General features: G+C 33.3%; 1 protein-coding gene across 6 annotated transcripts in view; it reads right to left on the reverse strand.

The window, feature by feature from the left end:
* The window catches only part of LOC126746897 (protein FAM184A-like), a 115,440-nt gene that overhangs the window by 10,788 nt on the left and 79,902 nt on the right, over positions 1-24,750 (reverse strand). The gene's annotated exons all lie outside the window — the stretch shown is intronic.

Raw genomic sequence — 24,750 nt, forward strand, 5'->3', positions numbered from 1 at the left:
TAGTCTAGGCAAATTGTACTTTTTAGGGAAAAAATTGTTATCCGGAAACTAACGACGGGAAAGGAGGGGGTATCAGGAACGAGAAAAAAATTCATGCAGGAGCAGGTTAAGGGAAGTAAAGTTTTGGGGGGTGAAAAGGGGTGAAAAATTGTACCTTTTCGATTTGCGGCGAAAGTTGACGTCAAAGAAAAAAATGTATAATGGAAAAGTTGTAGATAATAAAAAAATCTACAACTTTTATAGAGGCCACTTTGTGACATAACCTCAAAATTTCCAAGAAAATCGCGAAAAATTGCTGAATTTTTTTGTTTTTTATTTTTCATTTTCGGACAAACACACTGATTTTGATCAAACTTGGCAAAAAGATACTTTCATGTGTCCTTAAAAACCACAAATTTTTTCAGACCGAAATATTAAAAATTTTCCGAGATATTTAGTTTAAAAAAAAAATTACGTTTTTTTCAATTAAAATTTGTTTCAAAAAATCGTCGTAGAAGGTTTATATAGGTCTCATTTTGTTTGTTTTTTTATCTACTTTCAGATAAAATAAAAAAAAATAGACTTGCCATTTAAAAATGTGCTCAAAAATGCAAAAAACTAAAAAATTTTTTACAATAATTGTTAAAAATTTGTTTTCCATTGTCCATTAAATTCTACGGGAAAAAATACAAAAAATTTTGTTATTTGATCGTAAAGTTAATTTCTTGATAATATTACTATAAACATTCGATTGCATTGATATACTTAATACTCCGGCTACTAAGGGGCGTGGGATCTCATTGATTTTACTATTTTTACGATTAAATTTCACATTACTTAATATTTTACAATGTGCTGAGTTTATTTTCGAAGGTTACTGTGCCCAAATTCGCTTTCTTCAAGGCCGTATGACTACATTTTTGGCAAAATAGACAGTTTTTCCTAATTTTCCAAAAAAATTAATACATTATCGGCTTACCAACTTATAATAATGCATTTTAATATTTTTAAAATTGAAATATTCAATCACAGTATTTGATTGGATGGTATAACAGAAAAAATACACAATAAATTTTATGAAAAAAAGAAATGTTTGAAATTATTTATTATTAAATGTATTACAATCAATGTGTTTTATTAAAGTAAATAATTAAAATTATCACTTTCTTATCTAAAATATTTTTTTATTCACTTTATTTATAAAAATCTATTAAGCTAATCTCGGTCTTTTCACTAAATTCCTCGCTGCATCGTCATCCTGTAATTGATCGTTTGATTCTATTTCTTCTTGATCATCATTAAAATCTTCTCCATCGCTAAATTGCTCAGACTCTACATTTTCTTGATCCCAGGAAATACTTGGTTGCTCGAATGCATGCACAGTGTCTTCAGAATCACTAACATCATCTTTAATTACTTGTACGTAGGAGCATTTTCCTGTGTGTTCACATTGTGTGCATAGTACGGTGCATTTCAAACCGTGGTTATGACATCCACAACGGTTGCTTGAACAATTTGTTTTGCAACTACAAGATATTTTTTTTAATAGCTCTTAAGGTATTAGTGAGATGTCTGTAAAACGAGGCACGAGCATTTTATTACACATTTGTTATTCACAGCTACTTCTTTCCAGCCCCACTTCGTCGCATTCAGTTCATTTCCAAGCCACTTTTGAAGTTCCGAGTATTTATAAGCAAATCGACCGTGGTTTTTTACCTTTACCTGCAAAAACAGATATGGTATCGCATCCAGTGAAGCAATGTAAAAAAGCGACAATAGACCGATAACATTCAAAGTTAAAACTGTTTAAAGAGTAAATACTGTCGCTTACATTGCCTCCTCCTGCTTTAAGGAAAAAAATCGGTGCATTTGCCGAATTGAATTGATTCAACAAAACTAAAAGGTCGATATCTTGGCCAACTACGACAACAGTTTTTTTATATTCGACTGTTGCGGAGTTTTTAATTTTGTGGCTATCAGCGATCTCTACTGCTGTCTTTATAATCATAGCATCTGCGTCTTCTTCTGCTTGTTGAACTGTATAGCCTTCAAACTTCAATGCTGTAGATAACTGCTTTATCAATTCAATTTTATTTTTATCGTTTGACAAAAATTTATCTTGAGCAATTGTTATTTTTGTGTGAGATTCAAGACGAAAAGAAGGAAAGTTTGAAGAACTTTTTCGTCTTAAACGTTCCATTGCTTTTGTCGAAACTGCGGTGGAATGTTCTTCACCTGCCTCATTTGTTGATAATAACTTCAACCGTATCATTTTTTACCCAAACAACTTTACGGATGAAGTAGCCACCATCGATAATATGTATTACATTTTCGGTACTAGGGAAAACTTCAATAGTCGTGAAGTAATCAAACAGTTGCGATTTAACATTTTTCCTGAAACCGTTTTCGTAAAGTATCGAAAATAATTTTGTTTGTGTTGTTACGTATATTTTGTTCTGCACTTTCAACTAATACAGTAAAAATAGTATCATATTCGCTCGGAGGATTATTGACAAATGGTAATGGAAAAATTTTTGATGTAGCATAGTCAGATTCCAAATAAAAATCTGCCATAAAACCACCATATCCCTTTGCTTCTTTATCTAAATACTTTGAATACAGCCACATAAAATCTTCGATCGGTAAAATTGGCGTTGTGCAGTTTTCACTAAAAATATTTTTTATTATTGTTGTTTTTAATCCCTGCACATTTTTCTTTTCGAGCCGTTTTAATACAGCAAATCCAAACTTGCCAATAAAGTTTGATGACGGAATTTTTTTTAGCCTAGGGATGGTTTTTTTTGACGTTACACCTGATGAGGGAGTTACAACTTTAATACCACCCATCGCGTGGAATGTTTTTCTTCCATCGATGGTACATGTGTCATGGTCAGCGTTATCAAATGTGTACTGAATAAAATATTCCGGATCAATACTATGAAGTTCCGGATCGTTTATAATTGACGCTTCAAAGCGTAAAGTTTCATCATACGTAGCAGATAATCCGAGATATGATAGAGATTGCAGTAAACCTTTTGATGCGTATTTTTTGTGCATCATCGCAGATAATCCGATTAATACTGGCGATAAAAACGACCTCGGCCTTGCTGACAGAAGTATAACATGTCCAATGGTAGCTATTTTTTTATTCTATTTAACATCATTGATTTTTTTTTGTTTTTATGTGATTTTACGCAAATTTGAAGAATATTTACTAACGATTCAGGTATATTTTCAAATAGATTATTTTCATCAAAATTTGGCAGTATATAATTATCCGTATCGTAAACCTTGGCATGAATATCTTCTAAAATTAGTTCACCAGCCATTTGTATGATTCTTTATTTTTCTTCTTTAGGATCTTTGCTTTGATTTTCATACCATTCTTTCCAAGTTGATTTAGTAACTTTATGTGTACAAAGTATAATAATATCATTGTTTGCATTTACAAACTGTATTTGATTTTTATAAAATTCATTTAATTTAGACTTGATCGTCTTTAAGTTGGGAAATGTTGTGCCTCCAAAATCTGGGATTCGTTTTCGTTACTGTCAATATACTTAATTGCGTGCTGTATAAAATCGATCGTACTTTGTGATGCAGGGCGTCCTATTTTATTAGATATTCTGTGTATATATAATTTAGACATACATGTCGAATGACATATCTAATTAATGTATATATATAATTATTGTAAAAATTTTTTTGAAAAAAAAATTTTTTTAGTTTTTTGCATTTTTGAGCACATTTTTAAATGGCAAGTCTTTTTTTTTTTTTATCTGAAAGCAGATAAAAAAACAAATAAAATGAGACCTGGATGAACCTCCTACAATGATTTTTTTGAAGGACAAATTTTAATTGAAAAAAACGTCATTTTTTTTTAAACTTAATATCTCGGAAAATTTTCAATATTTCGGTCTAAAAAAATGTGTGGTTTTTAAGGACACATGAAAGTATCTTCTTGCCAAGTTTGATCAAAATCAGTGTGTTTGTCCGAAAATGAAAAATAAAAAACAAAAAAATTAAAAAACAGCAATTTTTCGCGATTTTCTTGGAAATTTTATGTCACAAAGTGGCCTTTATAAAAGTTGTAGATTTTTTTATTATCTACAACTTTTCCATTATACATTTTTTTCTTTGACGTCAACTTTCGCCGCAAATCAAAAAGTTACAATTTTTCACCCCTTTTCACCCCCCAAAACTTTACTTCCCTTAACCTGCTCCTGCATGAATTTTTTTCTCGTTCCTGATACCCCCCAAACCTTTTCCCGTCGTTAGTTTCCTGATAACAATTTTTTTCCTTTTTTGCTTAAAATTGGTACAATTCGCCTGGACTAATTAGCCTCATAAACTCTCAAAGACAATATTTCGTTGGAAAATGGAATAAAAAATAATTTGCTTGATCTGATGTTGACTTGAGGAATGTTAAATTTGAACAGTGAGAAAATAGGAGGAGTATTCAGCTGACAATTCATTATTTTATATAAAAACCAAACATCAGTTACCAAACGTCTGTGGAAAAGTGAAATCACGCCAAAATGCTCTCGAATTAAATTAACATCTTGATATGAACCGAAGCGGGTTTTAAAAGAAAGAAATCTTAAAAAATTGTTTTGGATGCTCTCCAATCGATCAATCTAAATTCCATACCTAGGGTTCCATATAATTCTTCCAAAGTTTAATTTGCCAAGAATAAATGTATTAAATAAACATTTAATAGCTAGAAAACATTTCACATTTACGAAAAATGTAACCCAACAATCTAGAAGATTCTGTTACTATTAGATCAATATGAATGTCAAACATCAGTTTAGAGTCCAATGTAATTCCTAAATCGCCTACGTAGTTCACTTTAGGTAAGCAAATATCATTAAATTTATATTGATAATTTATTTTATTTTTATTTCTTGAAAATATAATAAAAAAGGGAACCTAAATGGGAGCCCTGTGGAACACCAGATGACAGAATAAAAGACTCAGAACAACATTCTTGAAGTTAGACGTACATGAATCTTTTTTAATATAAGATTCCGCCCACCTCAAGACGCTGCCACCCACACCGATGTCTGCAAGTCGAGTCAGGAGAATATTTTGGCTAATTTTGTCAAATGCTTTACTGAAGTCAGTGTAGATGGCATCGACCTGAGACCGGTTATCCATATGCCTATGAAGATACTCTGTGAAAACAAAAAGGTTAGTGTCTATAGATTTTCCCCTGTAAAATCCACGCTGCGCTACACCAATAATATTTTTTGAAAGATTGAAAAAGTAATCGTAAATTAACTTTTTAAAAAGCTTAGCCACTATAGATAGTTTACTTATGGTCTTTACCCCTCCTTTGTATATTGGGACAATCATCGAAGTTTTTCATTGCGCTGGGAATTCCCCTTCTTTTAATGAAAGATTATAAATATGTGTAAGAGGATCGGCTTTTAGACTTATTAATAAAGACTTTATTAACTATTTTTTAGAAAAATGGGAGTAATGTTATCGGGACCTGCACCTTTTTTGACATTTAAGGTTTTTAGAGCATTTAGAACCTGGTAACTTGACAGACTTAGACCATTAAGATCGATATTATTATTCGACCCAGCAACATTCTTAAAGTCAAAATAATGAAAACACTAGCAAAAGAACTTTTAAACAAATTAGTTATGTCTTTACCTGTGTTAGCTGTCTTGTTTTTCCAGAAAATTTCATTAGGTATTGAACTCGCACATTGTTTTTTAATTGAAGCAAAACTCCAAAAGCGATTAACATTACTAGGTAAATCTCCTTCTATAGTTTGAATGTAATTTTTAAAATCAGATTCTATCATTTTTTTTTTATTGTATTCTTAGTTGTTTAAACAAACCATAATCATGAGGAGTTTTGTATATAGGCCTTTTTTTATGAACTTTGTTTTTTTCTCTAATTAATCTTATAGTATTAGAACGAAAAAATGTAGGAAAATAGTTTTGAATATGTAGGTACAATTTTTTTTATTAGATCATTGTCGGGGTGAGAGCAATAAATTTATGAGAGAAAAATGATAATAAAAATGAACATACCATAGGCTGTTGATTCCTTTCTTCTATATACTTGAGCTGCCCACTCCCCCTACCGGCCGGTATTTTCGATAATCGGCAAGGTTTTACGGGATTAGTTACTTAATTTGTGTACTAGTGAAGTATACAATCAAAATGCTTCGAATACATGAAAATGGTTCACTTTTAAGTGCTTGTCCACTCCTCTCACGTCTGGTTCCTCGTTCATTTTTAGGAGGGGAATGAGGAATTTTGGTGTTAGCGAGCAGACATATTTTTAGATATAGGGGTCATTTAAAATTTACTTAGAGAAGTGAGATTAATATAAGTATTTAAATAATTACTGCAAGTAAATTAAGAACATTAATTAAAATATCATAAAAATAATAATAAAAATTTAATAAGAGTGTAATAAGAAAAATTAATTAACTGGTAGAGGACATAAATTATTCACTGGGCGAATAAAAGTTCCCTTACTAGTTTTTAATGTGACAACTCTTGTGATGCCATCGCGACCGGGATATGCGTGAGTAACTCGACCCAAAGACCATTTATAGGGAGGTAAATCATCTTCTTTAATTAAGACTAAAGTGTTTGGTATTATATGTACTGTATTTTTTGTCCATTTACTGCGTTGCATTAGAGTATGTAAGTATTCTGTGTGCCATCTGGCCCAAAAACTTTGATGAAGTTGTTGCAATAATTGCCAGCGTGAAAGACGACCAATATTGATAGCACCCAAGTCAGGTTCAGGAAAAGAATTCAAAGGGGCGAGTGTTAGGAAATGTCCTGGAGTTAAAACCTTAAAATCATTTGGGTCCGAGCTTTGAGGGCATAAGGGGCGAGAGTTAAGAACACCTTCTATTCTTCAAATGTGAGTGTTTGCAAACCAATTACACGAACAAGGTGTGTTTTTACTGATTTAACACCTGCTTCCCACAAACCTCCGAAATTTAGAGCATAGGGTGGTTTAAAATGCCATTCAATTTTTTCTTCTTGTGAGGCGAGATGCATAAAAGAACTAATTTCTTTCCATGCACCGGTAAAGTTTCTTCCCTGATCGCTATAAATGTGGTTCACCCTACTTCTCCGAGCAATAAAACGACGCAAGGCCGTCAAAAATGCAGCACTTGACATGCCTGAAGCAAGCTCTATATGCAGAGCCTTAGTTGCCATACATATAAAAAGACAAACATATGCCTTTAAAACCTTAGTACCTCTAACACGGCTTGAGGTTATAGAGAAGGGTCCGGCGTAATCAACACCAACATGAGCAAAGGCCTTTACTGCTGTTAGACGACTAGGGGGTAAGTCACCCGTGAGAGGGTTAGAGCGAAAACAATTATGACATTTAGAAATTATTCGACGAATGGTACGTTTTGGAGCCATAATTCAATATTTTTGGGAGAGAATATATTGAAGAGTTTGCAAGCCAAGGTGTAACATAATTTTAATAGTATATTCTATAATTAAATCCGTTAAACGATTATTGGAAGGTAAGAGAATTGGATGTTTTTTATCAAAATCAATTTAGCTATATTTAATAAGGCCGCCAACGCGTAAAATATCTCTTTTATCGAGGAATGGTGTGAGTTTGCGAAATACTTTTGTTAAAATTTTACTAGATTTAAGAGCGTGTATTTCAACTGAAAAACATTCATGTTGAACAAACTTTATGAGGAGGAGCAAGGATTCTTCCAATTCAAAAATTGAAAACATTCCATATTTGCGATTTGAGGGTTGAGTTTTACAATTATCAATAAATCTCTTTAAGTAACAAACAGTGTTTTGAATCTTTGTCAGAGAAGAAAATCGATTAATTATTAGCGCAAAGAAAGAAGAAGTCTCAAATGCCGATAAGCATTGAATGCGACATTCTTCGGAGGGTTCGAAAAGTTCAAAATTGCTTGTTGGCCAATTAGAATGAGGTTGAGTAAGCCAAGGGGGCCCCGCCCGCCATAAGTTATTAGTAAGTAAATCCAAGGGAAAAAGACCTCTGGAACCTGGGTCAGCCGGGTTATCCTCTGAAATAACATGATGCCATTTAGAGGGAAAAATTAATTCTTGGATATGAGCAACTCTATTTGCGACAAAAGTTGCAAAAATCTCATTAATTTTAATTTTATTAGAGAAAACTCCCAAAATATAAGTTTCCAATTTTGAGAGTAATACGGCCGCGCATAACTCTAAGCGCGGAATAGAAATCCTTCTTAAAGGGCATACCTTTGATTTTGAAATAAAAAAATTGGTTTTTATTGAGCCATCTTTAAACAAATTTCGTAAGTATACTACTGCACAATATGCGTCCTGACTAGAATCGCAAAATCCGTGCAATTGAGATGAGACTAAATCATTTTCAATGATTCGCCGAGGAATTTTTAATTGAGATAAATTATTAAGTTGCATTCTTATTTTAGTCCAGGTATCAATAATATTTTTTGGAGGCTGGGAATCCCAATCACACTCGCTACTCCAAAGCCTTTGAATTAAAATCTTTAGAGAGATTGTCACTGGAGACAAAAAACCCAGAGGATCAAATATTCTAGCAAGTTCTGATAGTAAGTGTCTCTTAGTGCAAGCTATATCTCTTTGAGCCATTTTGAATGTAAAACAATCAAAATTGAAATTCCATGAAAGTCCCAAAATTTTTAAAGTAGAGTCATCACTTGAGTTAAATGAAAGAGGATCGAATAGCCTGGAACAGGAAGGTAAGTGCGAGAGAAGATCGGGATGGTTACTGGCCCATTTTCGTAATTCAAAACCAGAAGACCTAAGAATTAATATGAGATCGTTTTGCAACTTTAATGCATCTTGCAAAGAGTTTTCTCCTGAGAGAATGTCGTCAACAAAAATATAATTTTTCAATACTTCTAAAGCTTTCGGATAATCTTAACAACGTTCTTTTCCTACCTCCAAAATGGTATATATATGGTTTTATGGCTAAATAGGGACTACAACTAACGCCAAAAGTAACAGTTTTTTAATTCAAAGTCCTGGATTGGATCATTGGGGGAGAATCGATGCAATATTCGTTGATAGGGAGTGTGCTTAGGGTTTAATAAAATTTTTCTATACATCTGCTTTATATCCGCAGTAAAGACAATAGAGGGGAATCTAAAATTTAAGAGAATAGTAACAATATTTTGTTGAAGTTTGGGGCCTGCATAAAGACATTTATTTAAACTTTGCCCATTTAAATCAGGTGCGCTAGCATCAAAAACAACTCTTAACTTGCTAGTAGAGCTATCTGGTTTGATAACACAATGATGAGGTATATAGTAAGACCGTAAGCATCCAATATTTTTCGAAATATCAATGGGATACATATGTCCCAAATCAAGATATTCTTTTAAATATTCATTATACTTATTGTAAAGAGAGTTATTTTTTAAGAGCTTTCTTTCAAGAGATAAAAACCTTCGCAGAGCTATATCTCGGGATCCATCAAAGGAGGGTTCCGCCACCTTGAACGGTAGTTCAACAACATATCTGCCATCATTATTTCTGAAAGTGATCTTTTCATAATGCTCCTCAACCAAAACATCATTTGAAAATAACTGAGAGCTTGCAGGAATCTCTTCGATTTCCCAAAATTGTTTTATAGTGTCTTCAAGATTATTGACAGAGGTTAAATAAGTATTACTAGAGGGAGAGATATTTTGAGAGGGGGAGGTAGAAACTTTACCCATAACAATCCATCCAAAAGAGGTATCTAGTGCTACAGGTTTATCGAGTGACATAGAGAGAGAATTTCCGCTTAATAAATATCCAAAAATATCAGCACCTAAGATCATGTCTATGGGTCGAGATTCATAAAATTTTGAGTCAGCGAGAGATAAATGAGAAAAATTCTTATAATAATCTTGAGGGAGAGAGACAGTAGGGTGATTATTACATATTTTGGGCAAAATAACAAAATCGAGTGTATAAGAGGGGTTGAGTTTTCCTACTGGCTTAAAAGTACATGAGACGCCACCTGTAGCCCGTGAGTGAGTTTGACCGATACCGTTTATATCCAGAGAAAGAGAATACCTTAATAGACCTAATTTTTTAAAACATTTCGAGGTTATAAAGTTACTTTGAGAGGCACTATCTAGAAGAGCTCGAACAGGTTTATACAGTGTGACCCACGGTCACCCTGATAAAAAGTTTATTTTTGGTGTTATTTTGCTCGAGTTTTTTTTAAATGTTAGGTCCAGAAAAACTGCATCATTATAACAAAAAAAAATTTTGCCATGCAAATTCGAAGGCCTACTAATGTCAGTTTTTAAGGGCCAAATTTTAAGAAACCATGCTAGGCATTTTTTTAGCAAAAAATTGTGCACACCACTGGATTCGGCATCCCCCAAAACGGCCTTATACCAAATTTCATTAAAAAATATTAAGTAATAACAATTTTATAACAAAAAATAAAAAGGGAAATTATGCATTTATTTAGATTTAAAAATGTGCAGATAGCCATAAAAAAACAAATTGAATAAAGATAATACAAGCAAATAACAATTTCAAACTAAATATAAATAAAAACAAACAATAAACTATCAAAAATAAATGCAAATAAAATAAAAACAAACAAAAAAATTAAAAATTAACCGCTACTAAATTTTTGAAATTTGTACTAATCCACCATTGTTTTCTATGCATTTTACATTCCTTTTGCCTACATTTAAAATAACTTTACCGACTTGCTCTAGAGTAATTTCTGAACAAACCTGGATTATTCTAACTTGTAGATCTTCTAAATTTTGAGGTCTTGATTTGTACACTTTTTCTTTCAGTAAGGCCCAGAGAAAAAAATCGAGTGGCGTTAAGTCAGGGGATCTCGGTGGCCACTCAACGAAAGGACTGTTTCGTCCTATCCAACAGTTTTCAAAATGTTGATTTAACCAGTCTCTTACTAAACGAGCATTATGGACAGGACAACCATCTAATTGAAACTTCAAATTAAGGTGATATCTTAGGGGTAAATCTTCTAATTCAAGCCAATAGCAAAACTCTAATCTTCTTGCCTGGTCACCATCCTCTAAGGTGTGAAAAAATGTTGGCTTAAATGCTTTTATGTTATTTTTTTGCAAACATCTTCTTATACTTTCTCTGGGGATGTTAAGGACCAAACTAGCCATTCTGACACTACTTCGAGGATTGCCGTTAAAATAATCCAAAATGTAATTTTCATTTCTTCTGAGCCCACGCCGTCCATTATGTCTATTTTTAAGTAGATTTTTCGAAACAGGTCCTGTTTCATTGAAAATGTTATTAACACGTTGCACAGTACTTAGACTTACTGGTCTATTAGGATGCCTAATATTAAATTCTCTGGCAGCTTCTCTCATCGAACGCGTGTTACCACCAACAAGACGAACAATTTCAGTTTTTTCTCTTAAATTTAAATTTTCCATGATTACTAATACTATCTAAACACGTTCTATTACCACTTTTGACAGTTAGATGTCAAATGTGACAATTCAATATTACTATAATTTTTAGACACAATTTAGAAGTAAAGAGCATTTCTTTTTTTTATTATAAAATTGTTATTATTTAATATGTTTTGGTCAAATTTGGTATAAGGCCGTTTTGGGGGATGCCGAATCCAGTGGTGTGCACAATTTTTTGCTAAAAAAATGCCTAGCATGGTTTCTTAAAATTTGGCCCTTAAAAACTGACATTAGTAGGCTTTGGAATTTGCATGGCAATTTTTTTTTTGTTATAATGATGCAGTTTTTTTGGACCTAACATTTTAAAAAAACCCGAGCAAAATCGCACCAAAAATAAACTTTTTATCAGGGTGACCCGAAAACAAATGGGTCACACTGTATATACCCATTGCATCGCGGACTTCTATAATAGCAGTGGCTAATAATACTGTGCTAGAAATATTTGAGACTAGTGAGGCTATAGTGGCTAAGTTACAATCAACATTTGACGTATTACTTGAGGAGAGAGGAACATTGGTTTCAGATCCAGAGTTACTATTAATGACTGGAGGAGTGTCCATATGTAAGAGTGTGTGATGTTTTTTAGAGCAAATTTGACACACTGCACGAGAACTGCAGTACCAGGACGTGTGTTTCGTACCTAAGCAATTAGTGCACCATCTCTTTTCTTTTATAAGAGAAAATCTCTCACCTGGATTTTTTGCACTAAAAATTGGGCAATTATATATGAGATGATCTTCAAGACATAACTGACAGGACACTTTCTTATTTATTACACTGTTCCTCTGATTTTGTTGTGAGTTAACGACAAAACTAGAAGTAGGTTTTGCTTTATACTGACAGTGATAATTCGGTTTTTTATCATTGCGTTTAAAATGCGACTTTGATTTCTCATACTCCGACCTTTTAACAGAGCTATTAGAGTAAAAACCAGTGTCTAATGCTAAACATTGTTTATTTAAAAAACTGACAAGTATTTGAAAGTTGTTATGTAAGTTTTCATCTTTGACTAATTCTGAACCACATTCTAATTCAAAACGAGTAGCAGTCGTTTGATCCAATCGATCCATTAACATATTAAATAAAATAAAATCCCAGAACTTAACAGGGTTTTCTAAATTTTCCAAAACTAAGATATTTTCCAAAAAAGTATCCACTAATAATCGTAAAGGAGCAGAGGTATCTAGCTGAGAAATTCGAACAGTTGATTGAATAGAGAGCCAGTGAGTATGAGCAATCAAACGCTTATTATCATACCTAGCTTTTAATGCATTATAGGCAACTATATAATTTTGGCTTGCCAATGGTGTACATTTAACGAGAGAGAGAGGAGCGTCTTTTAAATAACTAACCAAATAATTAAACTTTTTAATATTAGTGATAGAGTCATTATTGTGAATCAAAGAGTCGTACATATCGATAAAGGTCTGCCATGTTTTCAAATCTCCATCAAATACAGGTACAGAAATTTTAGGAAGTTTGGCGTTATTATATTTTGATTGATTTTGAATTTGAGTACCATTATTTTCTTCAAAATGTGTAGAAAATATAGCTTGAATTTTAAAATTAGTTTTATCAAAATTCACTAAAATTTCCTTTTGATTATCCAATTCAGAATTTTCCTGTCCAGAAATTAATACAATTATGTTGTTGTGAATTTTCATAAAATTATCATATATAACATCAATCAAGTACCTACACTTAAAAATGGAGTGCTGAGAAGGATCTCTTAGCGCTGCTTGCGCTACTTTAAGTAATTCTGTCATTTTTGTTATTTCAATATCGCGCTGAGCAATGTTTTGTTTTAACTTCTTTTGATCAGCCATTTTTAAGAAAGTTAGAAAATGTGTAAGTGTACGCGTATAAGAATGAATGTAAATATGCTGTCTTGTGTATAATAATGATAATTTTAATATTTAAATAACCATTTATACAAGATTCGGACTCTTAAGCGCAAAATATTAAAGAATTCCAGAAAAAATTACGCGAGAATGCGCCAAGAATTTATTTCTGCAGTGAACAACAATACAACAATGCTCGGTAAAAAAATATAAATAAACAAAATAAATTTGGATACAGCGTAAAACCTGTTTTTGGTCAAATAGGCGTCGAGTTAATATTACATATAAATAAACTAATATTATCGATGATGAGCAGGTGAAACTATAAGGGAACTGATATAGCAGCTTTAAGAGTGTCTAAATATATGAGTATGAGATTTTAAAAATTATTTTTGATTTAATTTTGTAAATATGAGAATTATGGTATGTGGGTAGGTCAGTATTTTTTAGAAAGGATAACGGGCTTGAAGGACCAACATGTGGGGGTGAGAGCAATAAATTTATGAGAGAAAAAGGATAATAAAAATGAACATACCATAGGCTGTTGATTTCTTTCTTCTATATACTTGAGCTGCCCGTCGCGGCCGGTATTTTCGATAATCGGCAAGGTTTTACGGGATTAGTTACTTAATTTGAGTACTAGTGAAGTATACAATCAAAATGCTTCGCATACATGAAAATGGTTTCCTTTTAAGTACTTGTCCACTCCTCTCACGTCTGGTTCCTCGTTCATTTTTAGGAGGGGAATGAGGAATTTTGGTGTTAGCGAGCAGACATATTTTTAGATATAGGGGTCATTTAAAATTTACTTAGAAAAGTGAGATTAATATAAGTATTTAAATAATTACTGCAAGTAATGCTAATGCCATTACTGAACAATCATAAATTACAAAGTAAAATTCATCAATACAGCTTTCTGAAGATTTACCTTTAAACCTTGTTTGCCAGTTCACTTCAGATAATTGACGCGTAATTTCTAAGTAATCTGCTTATTCTGAAGTCGAACATCGTACAAAAATTCACTGCACGGATGAATGGGTTTATCAGGCAGTAAAGAGCTTGTGCAATGAGTGACATTTGATGCATTTAATTTGTTGGAATATACCAGATCTAAAATTTTATTATCACTGTTAAACACTGTATTGTAACTGCTTCATGTTGTGATATGCTAAATTCTAAAGCAAAGCAGAATATTGTTGCTCTATATTGTAGGGGCCTAAATAAAGATTGTTTGGCATTTGAAGCCACTTGGTAGATAAAAAGTTAAAATCACCATTAATAATACAGATTCATTAGGCAACCGTATATCTCCTAACTTTGAAGAAAACATAGCATAAGCCTCCTTCTTTTTTTTTTTTTTTTTTTTTTTTTTTTTTTTTTTTTTATGGTAAACACAATCATACGAGGAAAGTCCTATGTCACTCTTGGAGTGGTGCTTGCGCGAAGATATTTGTGGGCATTTATCTTGAATCGCTGTAGGTTGTATGCGTCGGGAAATATGTGAGGTAGAAGCCCGTTCCGGTATAAAGAAGATGTTCTCCAGATGAATGAGTCCCGGTACAGCGACGTCCTTGGGGTAGGCAGATGGACTTGATGTTGATGAGCCGCAACTGCTAAACGCGTCCTTCTTGCCGGAACAGCCCTGGGTGGAATCAGGCCTGCCAGCTCAGAGGAGCACTTACCGTGATAATAACGGTAGAATAAACAGAGATCAGCCACCTTTCTCCTGTGCTCCAGACTATCCAGACTCTTTGTCAGTTCTGGTTTGTCGATAAGACGAATAGCTCTCTTCTGTATAGAATCTAGCAGGTTCAAACTATGCTTGGGTGCAGAGCTCCAGGCATGCGACCAATACTCGAGGGAAGGGCGTATTTGAGCCTTATAAAGAGTCAGCAGATGTTCTGGTGTATAGAGTTTTTTCGTTTTGAAAAGCACTCCGAGTTTTTTGGAAGCCGCCCTGGCGACCTCGGCAACGTGGTCATGCCAGGACACACTGTTGGTGACCTCGACTCCTAGAAGATGTAAAGATGATTTCATTGGCAATGTTTTCCCTGCCATAACCAGCTCCGGGCCACCAAGGTTAGTCTTCATCATACATACTGCAGCCTGCGTTTTTTTAACGTTAAAATTGACCAGATTGTTACCGCCCCACTCCAAGATTGCTCTAATATCGTTGTTGATTGAAGCTACTTGTTGCTGCCTAAGATTCTGAGAACTTACGGCTGTCGTTGGGTTGGCGGACTTAAATGTGGAAATAAGTGTGCTATCGTCCGCAAAGCTGTAGATTGGATTGACAGTGGTTCCTAGCAAATCGTTGATATATATCAAGAAAAGGGTGGGGGATAGAATGCATCCTTGAGGGACTTTGTCGGAGAGGTATCCATCGACGGCTACTTGGATTGTTCGTTGTTCAAGAAAACTTTTGATCCAATTCAATAATGAGTTTTGTATGCCGATTGAAGAGAGCTTGGTTAGTAGTCCCTCATGCCACACTCTATCAATTGCCTTGGAAATGTCAAGAGCGACTGAGCGGGACTCGCCGTGCTTCTCCATGGCCTCCGTCCACAAGTGTGTGACGTATGCCAGAAGATCGCCGGTGGATCTAAGCTTTCGGAAGCCGTATTGATGATCGCTGATTAGTCCAGATGATTCCAGATATCTTAACAGTTGATGGTTGACTGCTTTCTCCATAATCTTCGATATTACTGGAACTAGTGCAATCGGGCGGTAATTGGAGGGCATCGTCTTCTTACCCTTTTTGGGTACAGCTTGCACTCGAGCAGTTTTCCAGCTTGTTGGAAATTGGCCCTGCTTATACGATGCCGTGAACAGTCTACATAAGGGAGGAGTCAATTCGTCTGCACAACGTTTTAGTATTAGGGCTGGAATTCCATCGGGTCCAGAAGCTTTGTTGGTGTCTACGCTTTTAAGAATTTTATTTATAATTCGTTGGGGAAACGAAATTTCTCCCATCGATGAATTCACCCTTGGCAAATATGGCGGTGTTTTGCCTTGCGAGTGCAGAGTAGAATTGGACGCGAAGAGTTTACCCAGTAAGTTGGCTTTTTCCCTTGCTGTTACCGCGATAGAACCATCATCTGCTGTTAGGGTGGCAAGGCCGACTTAGCAAATCCTTGACTAACGGCTTTCGATACCGACCAGAAAGATCTTGTTCCATTTAGACAGTTTAGCAGTTTGTTTTTGATCCTGTTGTTGTGACTCTCTTTGCATTCATCAATAATTCGCTTGCAGCTATTTCTGGAGGCTAAAAAGTTCCTCCGATTTTCGATGGAAGGATGTTGACGCCATTTGCGATATGCTGGGTTTTTAGTGTTTACTGCCTTTTTGCAATTCAGGTTGAACCATTGCTTGTTGTTTGATCCGCATTTAGTAGAAAAAGGGATATAAGCTTCCATTCCTGCCAAGATCGTCTCTGTAATTTGGTTTGCACATTCTGAGATGTTATTGGTTCTAAAGCAGACTTCTTTCCAAGGGAATAAGCGATAAAATTCCCGAAGATGGTTCCACTCTGCTGATTTATAGTGCTATACCTTCCGCGGCATCGGAGGATCCTGCGTTTTAACCTCCAACTGGCAAGAGACTGTAATCAATTTTTGGTCCGATGTTCCTAGGGGGGCATGTACTGATACAGTGTACGAGTCAGGGTCTGAAGTTAAGACCCGATCTAGGAGACTTGCGAACTCGCCGTCTCGATCGGGGATTCTGGTAGGTTCCTCCACAAGCTGCGTAAGCCCGCATATGGTGGCAAATAGCTCAGCTTCTCATCCTTCATCGTTGTTCTTGTTGCAGAAGCGCAGCCAGTTGATATTGTGAACGTTAAAATCACCCATGACGATGATTTCTGCGCTTGGGTAGTCAATTTGCAGATGGTTAATGCAATCAACCAGGTTCAAAAAGAGTCGTCTATATAGGGTGTCGCTTGGTGGTCTGTAGATACAGCAGATAAATTTCGTGGCACCACTGGCTATTATTTTGAAACACATGACGTCGAAGTCCGCAGGTTCAAGCGTTTCCTCCCGCTGGCAACTCAAATCGTTCTTGACAAATACTGCCAATCCAAAGTTTAGTCGAAATCGGGTGTGTAGATCGTATCCAGGATAAATGTTATTTACCTTGTTATTGGAAGGAAGAAATTGAGGGAAAGAACATTCAAATAAAGTTCTGTTACCTTCTAGCTTGGCAGTAATCCAGACATCCTAGTGTCACAATGAAACTGAGGCATTAAAAATGCATTAAATTTATTTTTTATCGCAATAAGCACCCCGCCTTCATCAAGTTTTTAATTGGCAGTAGATTCGCGATCCCTTCGAAAAACTGCATGTTCGCGTAGATTTATGAGTTCATGATCCCTAATAGAGGAATTGAGCCATGTTTCTGTGATACATTCTGCCCAAAAGTATTTAATTTTGTTCGCAGCCCTTGGGCATTTTGATAAATTACGCTCAGAGCCATAGTGATAAAGAAGATTAAAAATTAAAAATTAAAAAAAAAAAGCACTTTACATTACTTCGATATCTTCAGTACTTGAGATGGAAGAAATCCTGGATTTTTTAGTTTTCCGCACCAGAATATTTCCATTTTGAACCCAGACAAACTTATAATTCCTCATCTTTGCTGCCTCACGAGTTTGCTTCAACAGAAGCTTGGTTTCTGGCAATAAATGTTCATTGATTTAAAATTTATTAGCCAGATTGGGGATTTTAAATCCATGCTGAAATTCCGCCTGTTTCCTACTATTTTTTGCAGCTTCCAAAAACCCATTCCTGATATCTTTGGCATAAACCTAACAACGATATTTTAAGGTTTTTGTTTAACCATGCTATGCACTCTATAAACACCGTCAATCATACCTGGCTTGACCTCGTTTTAAGAAAATTTCCAATGTTTTTTACTACAGATTGAAGATTTTCATTCTTATTTTCAGGTATGTCATGAATTTCAATGTTATTACATCGTAGTGATTGTGCCAAAGAATTAATTTTTTTATTTAGAATAGCAACATTCTCTTTCAGTTTACTGTCTTCTCCTTGAAATCGGTAATTTTATTTGGACAAAATTCAACCGATTCCTTCAGTTGTTGCATTTGTTTGAGAACCAGTAGGATGCTGTTATTTCCTGCAGCATCGTCCGAGCCGAATGACTTCGTATTAAGATTGTCGGTCTTCAGTAGATATGTAGTGCGAGTCCGATGTCCTCGGCAGTCTGTACAGACCCATTGCGCGGCAGGTAAGTTCTCAATGACACTTAGTTGAGCTTTGGACACATCTCAGCACGTACTATTGGCATGATAATGCGATACACAAATTCTGTGACACTGAATACTTGTGAAGATTTTGTTGCTTTAAAACACCGTTTGCAAAGAGTCATTATATGACTTTAAAATTTATTTTCACTAAATCCAAATATGACTTATTTAAAAATGCAGTAAAAAAATATGCAGTTTAAAAAATAGACTAATCAATTATCTAGATCAATATATTATTAAAAAAACACGAGCCAAGCTTATATAGGAGATCCCTTACATCTAATATGTAAGACTACAGCTGAATACGAACGGAAAATTAAGTACATAAATAATAATATTTGGGTAACAGACAAGCTTTTGAATTTGATTAAAGAGCGAGATCGATTTTATAAAGAAGAAGATGCGTAAAAATGGCAATAACATGTTTATAAAAAATCAATTTCAAAACCTAAAAAATAGAATTAATTAAAAATTAAATCGCTTAAAAATATGCATTCATTTGGAAAGAAATGGGCAGGTTCCGATACAAAAAAACTGTGGTCAGTGATAAATAATTTATTAAGCAGAAAAAAAAATCAAATAGAATTAAGGAGATAAATATAAATATAATAAAAAAGAAATATAAACAATAATATAGTTCCGAATCCTCACGAAATTGCAAAACATTCCACACAATATTCGTAACACTTTCAATTTTAATGAAATTGGTTGTGCAAATAGTTTATATTTAGAAGTAGTTACCGATAAGGAAATCTTAGTTATTCGGGTTTCAAGAGAAGCGATACGCACTCTGGTGGCATCAATGGTGAACTAGTTTCTGCCACATAGTTTCGTAACCGCACTTTTATATGGATTGTTTTCAATGTGTTTTTATTAATTTTTGCCTCTTTCTTACCTTTTCTATTGTTTTTTTTTTTACCGGGCTCGTTATAATCTAGTGTTAGAAATTCTGTGACGAAACGACCGCTTTGAGCATGGCTTCTAATAACTTTTCATAGATTTCACAGATTTCCTGACGTAAATGCTAGACAGGTTTATATAGAAAATGAGATGGGAAAGCATTTAATGGACCAAAGAAAAGCTTGGATTTTAAAACTAAAAATTGGGAAGAATGTATCCAAATCTATAAAAGTGTGCTCTCTTCATTTTGTAAAGGATGATTATTTTAACAAAGGTAATTAATAAATTACTGTTGCAATCCTGAAAAACTCCCTAGTTTTTATACAAAAATAATGTAAATACCTATGATAAATTAAAAACACAAAAACTATAAATTTTAAAAATGTGCTATAAACAAGTTAAAAATATTATTGAAGTGTCAAAATTAAAATATTATATTTACTCAGGATTTTACAAAACTTACATTTCTGCATAATTAACATCTTTGATTTTAATTTTTTTAAGTTAAAGAAAATGTTTCTATTTAATTACAGGGCTAGCCACACAAAGAAGTCGAATTTTGAAAAAGACTGCAGAACCTTCTCAAAATCTTCCTATTTCCGTCTGGCAGGTTCTGGCAGGCGACGTCTGCAGGAACATCATCTGAAAGTACTGCTAGGTATAACAAAAGAAAAATATCTAATCAAAGCGAAACAGATTTATGTATGAGCACAAATGAAGATCCTAAGACTCTAATTCTGAAGGAAATATTCAGGTTGCAGGAAACTTGATGAAATTACTGAAATCTACACCAGATATTAGTGAAAATGAAGTAAATAGTGTGCTTTTAGAAAAAAGTAAAGTGATAGTGCGAGATTCAGAAGTGCAAGTAAACACATATAAAATTAACACACTGACTGATTTGTTAAAAACAAATTCTGCATTAAGAAGTTTTACAGGAATTAATAATTTTCAAATTTTGGACTGTATTGTGAAAATGATAAAAATATATTGTGTAATAGATACAAGATCACATCGCCTTGATGTGCAAGAAAGGGTTCTTTTAACAATGACGAAATTAAAATTGGACTTGAGTTATGTTACTTTAGGTGCATTATTTAATATATCAGGCTAGCTCTGCAAAACTTATTTTCTTAATTTTTTAACCGTGTTAAGTCAAGTACTTAAATCTTGCATTTATTTTCCTTCTGCAGAGGAAATTTCATACAATATGCCTGCATGTTTCAAAAATTTCAAGAATTGTAGAGTTGTTTTGGATTGTACCGAAATCTTTTTTCAAAAACCTAGCTGCCTGTGTTGTAGAATTAAATTTTATTCACAATATAAAAAATCTACCACTGTCAAATTTATGACTGGAGTTTCTCCTGGAGGACTAATAACTTTTATCAGTAGATCGTATAGCGGAAGAACTTAAATAAATAGATTAGAGCTTAAAATAATAAATAAATTGATTTTTGGGGAAAGTGATCAAAAAGTTAACACCTAACAGAGATTCAATTATGGTTGATAAAGGTTTTCTTATTGATAATTTTTGTGCTATGTATAAAATTAAGTTAATAAGGCCACCATTTTTAAGAAACAAAAAGCAGCTTATAGCTGAAGAAGCTGTGTCTAATAAAGATATTGCGTCAGCACGAGTCCATATTGCAAGATCTAATCAGAGATTAAAAATTTTTAAAATTATTAGTGGAAATTGACAATGGTCAGTAGTTCCAAAAATTGATGAAATATTTTCAATTATCTGTGGTATAACTAATCTTTCAGCCCCTATTCTATCTGATGAAAGATTTTTATAAGCATAGTTTTATGTTTTTAATTACTATTACTTAAGGTTTAATTTAATGTTTAGAAGTTAAGAAATTCAAAAAGGAATTAAAATCACTTTTATTATCCAGGGCATATTATAGCCTTGACGATTTTTTTAATGATACCTTTCAACCTGTGCTCTGACATCATTTTAGTGTTTTAGTTTTGTTTCCTATTAAATAATTTAATTAACTTCCTCTAAATTCTGTTTTATTGACTTTACTTATTTTTTAATGAAATTTATCAAAAAGATGCTTTTTTTTTCTCAATCTGTTTTGTTATGATTAATTTTGGTAATGTGTGTAAATTTTATGGTAAAGTGTTTTAGATGTTATGTTTGTTTGAAATTTAAAATTTAAAGTGAATTTGAATTTTTTTAGTTTTTAGGATGCTTGTACACAATATTTTGTTGTCTTACGTAATATAGCACATTTTCTTTCTTTCTTTCTAATACACCTATTTTTTTTATTACTTTAATATTACATAGTTATGAGGAGGTTTCTAGTTTTACAAATCAAACAAAGCTTTTGAGGACTAAAGAATTAGCCATCTATTTATCCTCACATAGTGAATGTAACATTTTAGAAAAATAATTATTTTTAATTTTTTCTAACATTGTTCTTGAAAATGTATAATCATATTCCACTTCCATTATGACACAATTGTCATCGTAAGAGGCATATAAACACAGATAACATTTTTGTAAATTAAGTATGCTCATTCCTAGTTGAACCTGTCCATAGTATTTATGTTTTGCCTTTAGCATATATTTTCCATTTGCTTATAAAATAAAATTACATGATTGTAAGGAATCTCCAATAGACATTGTGATACCTATAGTAAAATATATGTTAATAGTTTAATTAAAAAGTATGTTATCTTATTTTTAAACATTGATATATGATAAAGAAAACGGTTAGGTACCTGAATATAAACACTTAATTTTCAATAGTGCTATTGGCTTCCTATCAGTATTTAACACCACACCGTCTGGAGAAAAGCCTAACCATTTATTTTCTGGAGATGTTATCATACCACATTCTATCACCTTATAACCCGTTTTAGATACAAAACACTCCCTCGCTGGTTTTTCATACATTTGCCCATGCTTTACGTACTTGTTGGAAAAGGACTTTGGCCAAAAGAACTTTTTACTTTTCATGTCCCAATCCATTCCTTTATAGGTGTTGATCTCATAACACCTAGAACCCATAATTCTATATTTTCTGGCTTCATGCCATTCGTGTGAATTTTGTTCGAGGTTGAATAATATGTCCTGCTTTTCGTTCATCATACCCTGATAAAGAGTTTCACAGCAACTTGAAAAACTAAACTTTAAACTGACAATTTCCATTAAAACAACAGACTGTGCGGCATTATTTAAAATTTCGCTGCCTACTTCATCCAAACTGATGGCTTTGATCATGCTTATATCATTCTCATTTTCAATAAATTCCAAATCATTCTTGACACGTCCTTTCCTAAAACAAAACTGTGTAAAGAATGTTTGGTGCCATCCTGTATATCATTTATTTAATTGCAGTTTTTCTTATAAAATATTATAAGGAATTAAAGGCACTAGTTTGCAAGCAAAGAGCAGAAAGTTTTAGGGAAAAGTCGGACAGTTCATTTTTTCCGTACAAGATTATATGCCCTGCATTAACAACTTCTTCCCCTTCACTCACTGCCCTTGAATTGACATTACCACCAATGTAAGCAATGTATTTCATAAGGCTAAGGGTTAGTTGAGCCATATCTGTTTTAAAAATAACAGAAAAGAAAAGTAAATCAAAAGAAATCAAGTATTTATTATTATAAACTTGCCCAACAATGCGAATGAAACTACTCAAAACAACATAATTTGCAAGTTTTTTAAACGAACCACAACAAAAATACACAAATACTACAATAATATAATAACAAATAAAGTTATATACAATAAAAAGATCTTGATAAAAAGCCAGATTAGAAAATAATGTGGCAGAAACTAGTTCCGCTAACCGCCACCTGGCACTGGGATCTTAATTTGAATTGCCAATAATACAGTTCATACTTTAAACCGCAATTCTGCTCCTGGAGATGATCAGGTTACAGTTAATTATCTTTGCATTTTGGGTCCTAGTTTGATTATAATTCTTACAAAACTGGTTAACAATGTTTTTACCTCTGGAGTTTTTCCTGATGAATTAAAATTCTCTAAAATTATGCCTATTTTTAAGTCGGGTTCTCAAGACTCTAGGAGTAATTATAGATCAATTAGTTTGATATAAAAAACTAATAGTGACTGTATTTGTTAACTTAAAAAATGCTTTTGACGTCGTTAGCTGGAATATGCTTTTAGAAAAATTACATAATATGAGATTCAGAGAGCCGGTTTATAAAATTCGAAAATCTTATTTTTATCACAGACAACAAGCTGTAAATGTTTATCAGTTTACCAGTAGCATTGAGGTGAGCGAGTGTGAAGTTCCACAGGGTTCGGTTCTTGGGCGACTGTTGTACTCACTTTATGTGCTCAGTCTTAGGGGTGCTGATTTGACTGGTCGATATTTTGCATTTGCAGATGACACAGTTTTGGTGTATAGTGATAGTGAATTTGAAAGCCTGGAGCGCGTCTTTAATACAGATCTTGAGAAGTATTCCAAATGGTTCCACTTATAAAAATAAATAATATTTCATTTGAAAGGGTAACACACACTAAAAATTTGGGGCTTATTATAGATGAAAACTTGAATTAGAGGGAACACATAATGCATGTAAAGTCCAGTTCAGAGATCTATTAGAATCTTTGATGTGTTGCAGATTCCCCACTAACTAGTCGCCTATGTCATATTTATTGTTGCATTATATATATGTTTAAATGGCAAAATTTTATATTGTCTCTCTATGAAATCATTTTAAATATACGTAAAACTCCATGTTTTATACTATTTTTTATTTTTCTTTCGAAAATGTTAATTTTAAGAAAGAAAATAATATCACAAGAAAATAATATCAAAAAATTGACCGCGGACTAAAATCCAAGCATCTTACAAAATATTTTAAACACTTCCAGCACTCACAGACTTATCACCTCTTTTTAGCCAGTCTATTAAACAAAGATAAAACACCTGCGTTCTGGCGATTCCTACATTAGGCTGTGCAAGTGATTGTGTATCTCTCTCTATCCCACTGATTTTAAGAATTACGGGGCCGTACCCAAATAAATTTTTGGGCAGTTTTTGTATTACTTTTGACGTGTTTTTAAAGAGATATTTAAGGATGGGTCTATCGCCTTTAAAATAGTTGTTGGATGGGTCTATCACCTTTAATAGTTGGGAGGGGGGCCATGTAAGGTTATAATTTGATGTGTTTTCGTTTTGCCGGTTATGCTTTTTACACGTTTATGAAAGTAAAGAATTTAGAATTTGGCCTGTATTCGTCTAAATTTTTTGCAGTTTTTACTGTGAGGAAGTGTGTTTTTTATTTGTGTTTGTGGATTTGTTTTGATATTA

This window comes from Anthonomus grandis, chromosome 18 (genome assembly GCF_022605725.1).
Source record: "Anthonomus grandis grandis chromosome 18, icAntGran1.3, whole genome shotgun sequence".
NCBI classification, from domain to species: Eukaryota; Metazoa; Arthropoda; class Insecta; order Coleoptera; family Curculionidae; genus Anthonomus; species Anthonomus grandis.